This window comes from Dendrobates tinctorius, unplaced genomic scaffold (genome assembly GCF_039654945.1).
Source record: "Dendrobates tinctorius isolate UK_male_01 unplaced genomic scaffold, ASM3965494v1 ptg000047l, whole genome shotgun sequence".
Classification (NCBI taxonomy): Eukaryota; Metazoa; Chordata; class Amphibia; order Anura; family Dendrobatidae; genus Dendrobates; species Dendrobates tinctorius.
Genome location: NW_027361715.1, coordinates 9114387 through 9123237, shown reverse-complemented (window position 1 = coordinate 9123237; position 8851 = coordinate 9114387). Strand labels below are relative to the sequence as shown.

Genomic DNA, 8851 nt, shown 5'->3' with positions numbered 1-8851 from the left:
GCTGGCACAGTTTTCATAAACAATTTTAAAACTGTCCTGATTGTGATACTGTGGAATTCTAGGCACACTTGTAGATTAAAAGTGGAGGAGATATTAATTTATCATGGTGTATTAAATGTAGATTTGTACTGCAGCTTTAAAGCCAGTTTCACCATCATGCATGATTTCCTTAATGTGTTCCTTTCTACATTTTCACCACAAGAAAATCTAGAGTAGTCAGCGACATGTGTGGTTCCATGGTGTAATGGTTAGCACTCTGGACTCTGAATCCAGGCATCTGAGTTCAAATCTCAGTGGAACCAGTAAACTAAACTCTTATCTTGTATGTTACACCAAGCAACTATATTCTATGACTTGTGTAAATGTCCACACGATTTTTAATTCAGGTGGGAAAATCTGATGATGATTTCAAATCAAAATGGCTTTAGGAAACGCCAGCTTATTTTCCTGAATTTTCTTTTATCTTGTTTTTTCCAAAATTATCTATAATGTTTTATTGAGGAATTTTTTGGCAATTTAAAAACAATTGTTTAGTCAATCAGTTGAGTATGTTGTTGTGGCTTTTTTTAGGTGACAAAATGAACTAGAAGTCACTAAGAGACTTTAAAGTGTCTTTCTAAGCTTCTAGTTGACTTGAATTTTATTACGGAAGGTATTCGAAGCAAAAAAATCAAATGGAAATTGACAGTCACTTTACCGTTTTGGAAACTTTATGCAGTTAAAAGATGCTCAAAACGACAGAAAATACGAAGACTAATTTTATTTTATGTTTACATAGAAATGAATATTTTTCTTCTTTTGAGCTTTTTTGGTGTATTTTTTAGTAAGTTTTCAGAGCCAACTCACACTAAATCTGCATTTTAAACTGTTGAAAGGCTTGAGCGGTACAAGGTTTCAAGTTAAGATGACTTCACATCAGATTTTTAAATTTTAGTGAGGCCTGAAATTTTGAAGGTATCTCAGAAGTTGTGGCTGAGTTGTTAAAGCGATGGACTTGAAATCCATTGGGATCTCCCTGCGCATTCAATCATTGCCAACTATGTCAATTTCCAAGTAGGTTTTTTGATGATTATCTGAGAAGATCAATGCACACCTTCCTTAGTTTATCCCCCAAAAAGTTGTTTCATATCTCTGGACTGGATTTGGAGAACCAACCTGCGGGCATCTAAAGATCTTATTTTGATTAACTGGCCTGGCCCATCATCACATGTGAATCACACTGCTAATCAAAAGATGCGACCACGTGCGATCAGGTAAGAGGTGCTTCTCCAGCTCTCATCTAGTTGCCACAAATGTCAGGTATGGTTGATAGATTGGAACATGTGTTTTGCTTTGCACCGATTCTACTTATATTATCTCTCGGGTGGAATCTTTTACCACACAGTGAAAAATCTTTAGCAACTTCTGGATGAGCAGCTTTCTAGCAGTTTAAGTTTTGCAATTATTTTCCTCTCCTTTTTTCCTGGTAACAGAGCTGGCACAGTTTTCATAAACAATTTTAAAACTGTCCTGATTGTGATACTGTGGAATTCTAGGCACACTTGTAGATTAAAAGTGGAGGAGATGTTAATTTATCATGGTGTATTAAATGTAGATTTGTACTGCAGCTTTAAAGCCAGTTTCACCATCATGCATGATTTCCTTAACGTGTTCCCTTCTCCATTTTCACCACAAGAAAATCTAGAGTAGGAAGCTACATGTGTGGTTCCATGGTGTAATGGTTAGCACTCTAGACTCTGAATCCAGCTATCTGAGTTCTAATTTCAGTGGAACCTGTAAGTTTCATCTTTAGCATTATAATTTCTACTATGTTCAACTTTTAGAATGAAACTTGAAAACTTGAAACTTGATTTGAATGGTGCAAGAATCCATAGAATCCTATAAAATTGACTTCAGGAAACATAATTCTTATCTTGTATGTTACACCAAGCAACTATATTCTATGACTTGTGTAAATGTTCCCATGATTTTTAATTCGGGTGGGAAAATCTGATGATGATTTCAAATCAAAATGGCTTTAGGAAACGCCAGCTTATTTAACTGAATTTTCTTTTCTCTTGTTTTTTCCAAAATTATCTATAATGTTTTATTGAGGAATTTTTTGGCAATTTAAAAACAATTGTTTAGTCCATCAGTTGAGTATGTTCTTGTGGCTTTTTTGTAGGTGACAAAATGAACTAGAAGTCACTAAGAGACTTTAAAGTGTCTTTCTAAGCTTCTAGTTGACTTGAATTTTATTACAGAAGGTATTCGAAGCAAAAAAATCAAATGGAAATTGACATAGTCACTTTACCGTTTTGGAAACTTTATGCAGTTAAAAGATGGTCAAAACGACAGAAAATACGAAGACTAATTTTATTTTATTTTTACATAGAAATGAATATTTTTCTTCTTTTGAGCTTTTTTGGTGTATTTTTTAGTAAGTTTTCAGAGCCAACTCACACTAAATCTGCCTTTTAAACTGTTGAAAGGCTTGAGCGGTACAAGGTTTCAAGTTAAGATGACTTCACATCAGATTTTTAAATTTTAGTGAGGCCTGAAATTTTGAAGGTATCTCAGAAGTTGTGGCTGAGTTGTTAAAGCGATGGACTTGAAATCCATTGGGATCTCCCTGCGCATTCAATCATTGCCAACTATGTCAATTTCCAAGTAGGTTTTTTGATGATTATCTGAGTAGATCAATGCACACCTTCCTTAGTTTATCCCCCAAAAAGTTGTTTCATATCTCTGGACTGGATTTGGAGAACCAACCTGTGGGCATCTAAAGATCTTATTTTGATTAACTGGCCTGGCCCATCATCACATGTGAATCACATTGCTAATCAAAAGATGCGACCACGTGCGATCAGGTAAGAGTTTGCTTCTCCAGCTCTCATCTAGTTGCCACAAATGTCAGGTATGGTTGATAGATTGGAACATGTGCTTTGCTTTGCACCAATTCTACTTATATTATCTCTCGGGTGGAATCTTTTACCACACAGTGAAAAATCTTTAGCAACTTCTGGATGAGCAGCTTTCTAGCAGTTTAAGTTTTGCAATTATTTTCCTCTCCTTTTTTCCTGGTAACAGAGCTGGCACAGTTTTCATAAACAATTTTAAAACTGTCCTGATTGTGATACTGTGGAATTCTAGGCACACTTGTAGATTAAAAGTGGAGGATATATTAATTTATCATGGTGTATTAAATGTAGATTTGTACTGCAGCTTTAAAGCCAGTTTCACCATCATGCATGATTTCCTTAACGTGTTCCCTTCTCCATTTTCACCACAAGAAAATCTAGAGTAGTCAGCTACATGTGTGGTTCCATGGTGTAATGGTTAGCACTTTGGACTCTGAATCCAGCTATCTGACTTCAAATCTCAGTGGAACATGTAAGTTTCATATTTAGCATTATAATTTCTACTATCTTCAACTTTTAGAATGAAACTTGAAAACTTGAAACTTGATTTGAATGGTGCAAGAATCCATGGAATCCTATAAAATTGACTTCAGGAAACAAAATTCTTATCTTGTATGTTACACCAAGCAACTATATTCTATGACTTGTGTAAATGTTCCCATGATTTTTAATTCGGGTGGGAAAATCTGATGATGATTTCAAATCAAAATGGCTTTAGGAAACGCCAGCTTATTTTCCTGAATTTTCTTTTCTCTTGTTTTTTCCAAAATTATCTATTATGTTTTATTGAGGAATTTTTTGGCAATTTAAAAACAATTGTTTAGTCCATCAGTTGAGTATGTTCTTGTGGCTTTTTTGTAGGTGACAAAATGAACTAGAAGTCACTAAGAGACTTTAAAGTGTCTTTCTAAGCTTCTAGTTGACTTGAATTTTATTACGGAAGGTATTCGAAGCAAAAAAATCAAATGGAAATTGACATAGTCACTTTACCATTTTGGAAACTTTATGCAGTTAAAAGATGCTCAAACGACTGAAAATACGAAGACTAATTTTATTTATTTTTACATAGAAATGAATATTTTTCTTCTTTTGAGCTTTTTAGGTGTATTTTTTAGTAAGTTTTCAGAGCCAACTCACACTAAATCTGCCTTTTAAACTGTTGAAAGGCTTGAGCGGTACAAGGTTTCAAGTTAAGATGACTTCACATCAGATTTTTAAATTTTAGTGAGGCCTGAAATTTTGAAGGTATCTCAGAAGTTGTGGCTGAGTTGTTAAAGCGATGGACTTGAAATCCATTGGGATCTCCCTGCGCATTCAATCATTGCCAACTATGTCAACTTCCAAGAAGGTTTTTTGATGATTATCTGAGTAGATCAATGCACACCTTCCTTAGTTTATCCCCCAAAAAGTTGTTTCATATCTCTGGACTGGATTTGGAGAACCAACCTGCGGGCATCTAAAGATCTTATTTTGATTAACTGGCCTGGCCCATCATCACATGTGAATCACACTGCTAATCAAAAGATGCGACCACGTGCGATCAGGTAAGAGGTGCTTCTCCAGCTCTCATCTAGTTGCCACAAATGTCAGGTATGGTTGATAGATTGGAACATGTGCTTTGCTTTGCACCGATTCTACTTATATTATCTCTCGGGTGGAATCTTTTACCACACAGTGAAAAATCTTTAGCAACTTCTGGATGAGCAGCTTTCTAGCAGTTTAAGTTTTGCAATTATTTTCCTCTCCTTTTTTCCTGGTAACAGAGCTGGCACAGTTTTCATAAACAATTTTAAAACTGTCCTGATTGTGATACTGTGGAATTCTAGGCACACTTGTAGATTAAAAGTGGAGGAGATATGAATTTATCATGGTGTATTAAATGTAGATTTGTACTGCAGCTTTAAAGCCAGTTTCACCATCATGCATGATTTCCTTAACGTTTTCCCTTCTTCATTTTCACCACAAGAAAATCTAGAGTAGTAAGCAGCATGTGTGGTTCCATGGTGTAATGGTTAGCACGCTGGACTCTGAATCTAGCTATCTGAGATCTAATCTCAGTGGAACCTGTAAGTTTCATTTTTAGCATTATAATTTCTACTATGTTCAACTTTTAGAATGAAACTTGAAAACTTGAAACTTGATTTGAATGGTGCAAGAATCCATGGAATCCTAGAAAATTGACTTCAGGAAACAAAATTCTTATTTTGTGTTACACCAAGCAACTATATTCTATGACTTGTGTAAATGTTCCCATGATTTTTAATTTGGGTGGGAAAATCTGATGATGATTTCAAATCAAAATGGCTTTAGGAAACGCCAGCTTAATTTCCTGAATTTTCTTTTCTCTTGTTTTTTCCAAAATTATCTATAATGTTTTATTGAGGAATTTTTTGGCAATTTAAAAACAATTGTTTAGTCCATCAGTTGAGTATGTTCTTGTGTCTTTTTTGTAGGTGACAAAATGAACTAGAAGTCACTAAGATACTTTAAAGTGTCTTTCTAAGCTTCTAGTTGACTTGAATTTTATTACGGAAGGTATTCGAAGCAAAAAAATCAAATGGAAATTGACATAGTCACTTTACCGTTTTGGAAACTTTATGCAGTTAAAAGATGCTCAAACGACTGAAAATACGAAGACTAATTTTATTTTATTTTTACATAGAAATGAATATTTTTCTTCTTTTGAGCTTTTTTGGTGTATTTTTTAGTAAGTTTTCAGAGCCAACTCACACTAAATCTGCCTTTTAAACTGTTGAAAGGCTTGAGCGGTACAAGGTTTCAAGTTAAGATGACTTCACACCAGATTTTTAAATTTTAGTGAGGCCTGAAATTTTGAAGGTATCTCAGAAGTTGTGGCTGAGTTGTTAAAGCGATGGACTTGAAATCCATTGGGATCTCCCTGCGCATTCAATCATTGCCAACTATGTCAACTTCCAAGAAGGTTTTTTGATGATTATCTGAGTAGATCAATGCACACCTTCCTTAGTTTATCCCCCAAAAAGTTGTTTCATATCTCTGGACTGGATTTGGAGAACCAACCTGCGGGCATCTAAAGATCTTATTTTGATTAACTGGCCTGGCCCATCATCACATGTAAATCACACTGCTAATCAAAAGATGCGACCACGTGCGATCAGGTAAGAGGTGCTTCTCCAGCTCTCATCTAGTTGCCACAAATGTCAGGTATGGTTGATAGATTGGAACATGTGCTTTGCTTTGCACCGATTCTACTTATATTATCTCTCGGGTGGAATCTTTTACCACACAGTGAAAAATCTTTAGCAACTTCTGGATGAGCAGCTTTCTAGCAGTTTAAGTTTTGCAATTATTTTCCTCTCCTTTTTTCCTGGTAACAGAGCTGGCACAGTTTTCATAAACAATTTTAAAACTGTCCTGATTGTGATACTGTGGAATTCTAGGCACACTTGTAGATTAAAAGTGGAGGAGATATTAATTTATCATGGTGTATTAAATGTAGATTTGTACTGCAGCTTTAAAGCCAGTTTCACCATCATGCATGATTTCCTTAACGTGTTCCCTTCTCCATTTTCACCACAAGAAAATCCAGAGTAGTAAGCTACATGTGTGGTTCCATGGTGTAGTGGTTAGCACTCTGGACTCTGAATCCAGCCATCTGAGTTTAAAGTTCAGTGGAACCTGTAAACTCAGTTTAAAAGTTTTATGTTTAGCATAATAATTTCTACTATGATGAACTTTTAGATTGAAGCTTGAATGGTGCAAGAATCCATGGAATCCTATTTCCAAGGCTATTTATCAACTAGTTGTACTAGGTGTAGCAAAAGATAAAATTGACTTTAGGAAACAAAATTCTTATCTTGTATGTTACACCAAGCAACTATATTCTACGACTTGTGTAAATGTTCCCATGATTTTTAATTCGGGTGGGAAAATCTGATGATGATTTCAAATCAAAATGGCTTTAGGAAGCGCCAGCTTATTTTCCTGAATATTCTTTTCTCTTGTTTTTTCCAAAATTATCTATAATGTTTTATTGAGGAATTTTTTTGGCAATTTAAAAACAATTGTTTATTCCATCAGTTGCGTATGTTCTTGTGGCTTTTTTGTAGGTGACAAAATGAACTAGAAGTCACTAGGAGACTTTAAAGTGTGTTTCTCAGTTTCTAGTTGACTTAAATTTTATTACGGAAGGTATTAGAAGGAAAAAAATCAAATGGAAATTGACATAGTCACTTTACCGTTTTGGAAACTTTATGCAGTTAAAAGATGCTCAAAACGACTGAAAATACGAAGACTAATTTTATTTTATTTTTACATATAAATGAATATTTTTCTTCTTTTGAGCTTTTTGCTGTTTTTTTTAGTAAGTTTTCAGAGCCAATTCACACTAAATCTGCCTTTTAAACTGTTGAAAGGCTTGAACGGTACAAGGTTTCAAGTTAAGCTGACTTAACATCAGATTTTTAAATTTTAGTGAGGCCTGAAATTTTGAAGGTATCTCAGAAGTTGTGGCTGAGTTGTTAAAGCGATGGACTTGAAATCCATTGGGATCTCCCTGCGCATTCAATCATTGCCAACTATGTCAATTTCCAAGTAGGTTTTTTGATGATTATCTGAGTAGATCAATGCACACCTTCCTTAGTTTATCCCCCAAAAAGTTGTTTCATATCTCTGGACTGGATTTGGAGAACCAACCTGCGGGCATCTAAAGATCTTATTTTGATTAACTGGCCTGGCCCATCATCACATGTGAATCACACTGCTAATCAAAAGATGAGACCACGTGTGATCAGGTGGTGCTTCTTCAGCTCTCATCTAGTTACCACAAATGTCAGGTATGGTTGATAGATTGGAACATATGATTTGCTTTGCACCGATTCTACTTATATTATGTGTCGGGTGCAATCTTTTACCACACAGTGAAAAATCTTTAGCAACTTCTGGATGAGCAGCTTTCTAGCAGTTTAAGTTTTGCAGTTATTTTCCACTCCTTTTTTCCTGCTAACAGAGCTGGCACAGTTTTCATAAACAATTTTAAAACTGTCCTGATTGTGATACCGTGGAATACTAGGTACACTTGTAGATTAAAAGTGGGGGAGATTTCAATTTATCATGGTGTATTAAATGTAGATTTGCACTGCAGATTTAAAGCCAGTTTCACCATCATGCATGATTTCCTTAACGTGTTCCTTTCTCCATTTTCACCACAAGAAAATCTAGAGTAGTACGCTACATGTGTCATTCCATGGTGTAATGGTTAGCACTCTGGACTCTGAATCCAGCTATCTAAGTTTAAAGCTCAGTGGAACCTGTAAGTTTCATCTTTAGCATAATAATTTCTACTATGTTGAACTTTTAGAATGAAACTTGAAAACTTGAAACTTGATTTGATTGGTGCAAGAATCCATGGAATCCTATAAAATTGACTTCAGGAAACAAAATTCTTATCTTGTATGTTACACCAAGCAACTATATTCTATGACTTGTGTAAATGTTCCCATGATTTTTAATTCAGTTGGGAAAATCTGATGATGATTTCAAATCAAAATGGCTTTAGGAAATGCCAGCTTATTTTCCTGAATTTTCCTTTCTCTTGTTTTTTCCAAAATTATCTATAATGTTTTACTGAGGAATTTTTTGGCAATTTAAAAACAATTGTTTAGTCCATCAGTTGAGTATGTTCTTGTGGCTTTTTTGTAGGTGACAAAATGAACTAGAAGTTACTAGGAGACTTTAAAGTGTCTTTCTAAGCTTCTAGTTGACTTGAATTTTATTACGGAAGGTATTCGAAGCAAAGAAATCAAATGGAAATTGACATAGTCACTTTACCGTTTTGGAAACTTTATGCAGTTAAAAGATGCTCAAAACGACAGAAAATACGAAGACTAATTTTATTTTATTTTTACATAGAAATGAATATTTTTCTTCTTTTGAGCTTTTTTGCTGTCTTTTTTAGTAAGTTTTCAGAGTCA

At 34.7% G+C, this 8851-nt stretch overlaps 1 non-coding gene across 1 annotated transcript; it reads left to right on the top strand.

Moving 5' to 3' along the window:
* The first annotated feature begins 230 nt into the window (after positions 1-230).
* On the top strand, positions 231-302 carry TRNAQ-CUG (transfer RNA glutamine (anticodon CUG)). The gene has a single exon. It is a non-coding gene; the product is annotated as a tRNA-Gln (tRNA).
* Positions 303-8851: the final 8549 nt, after the last annotated feature.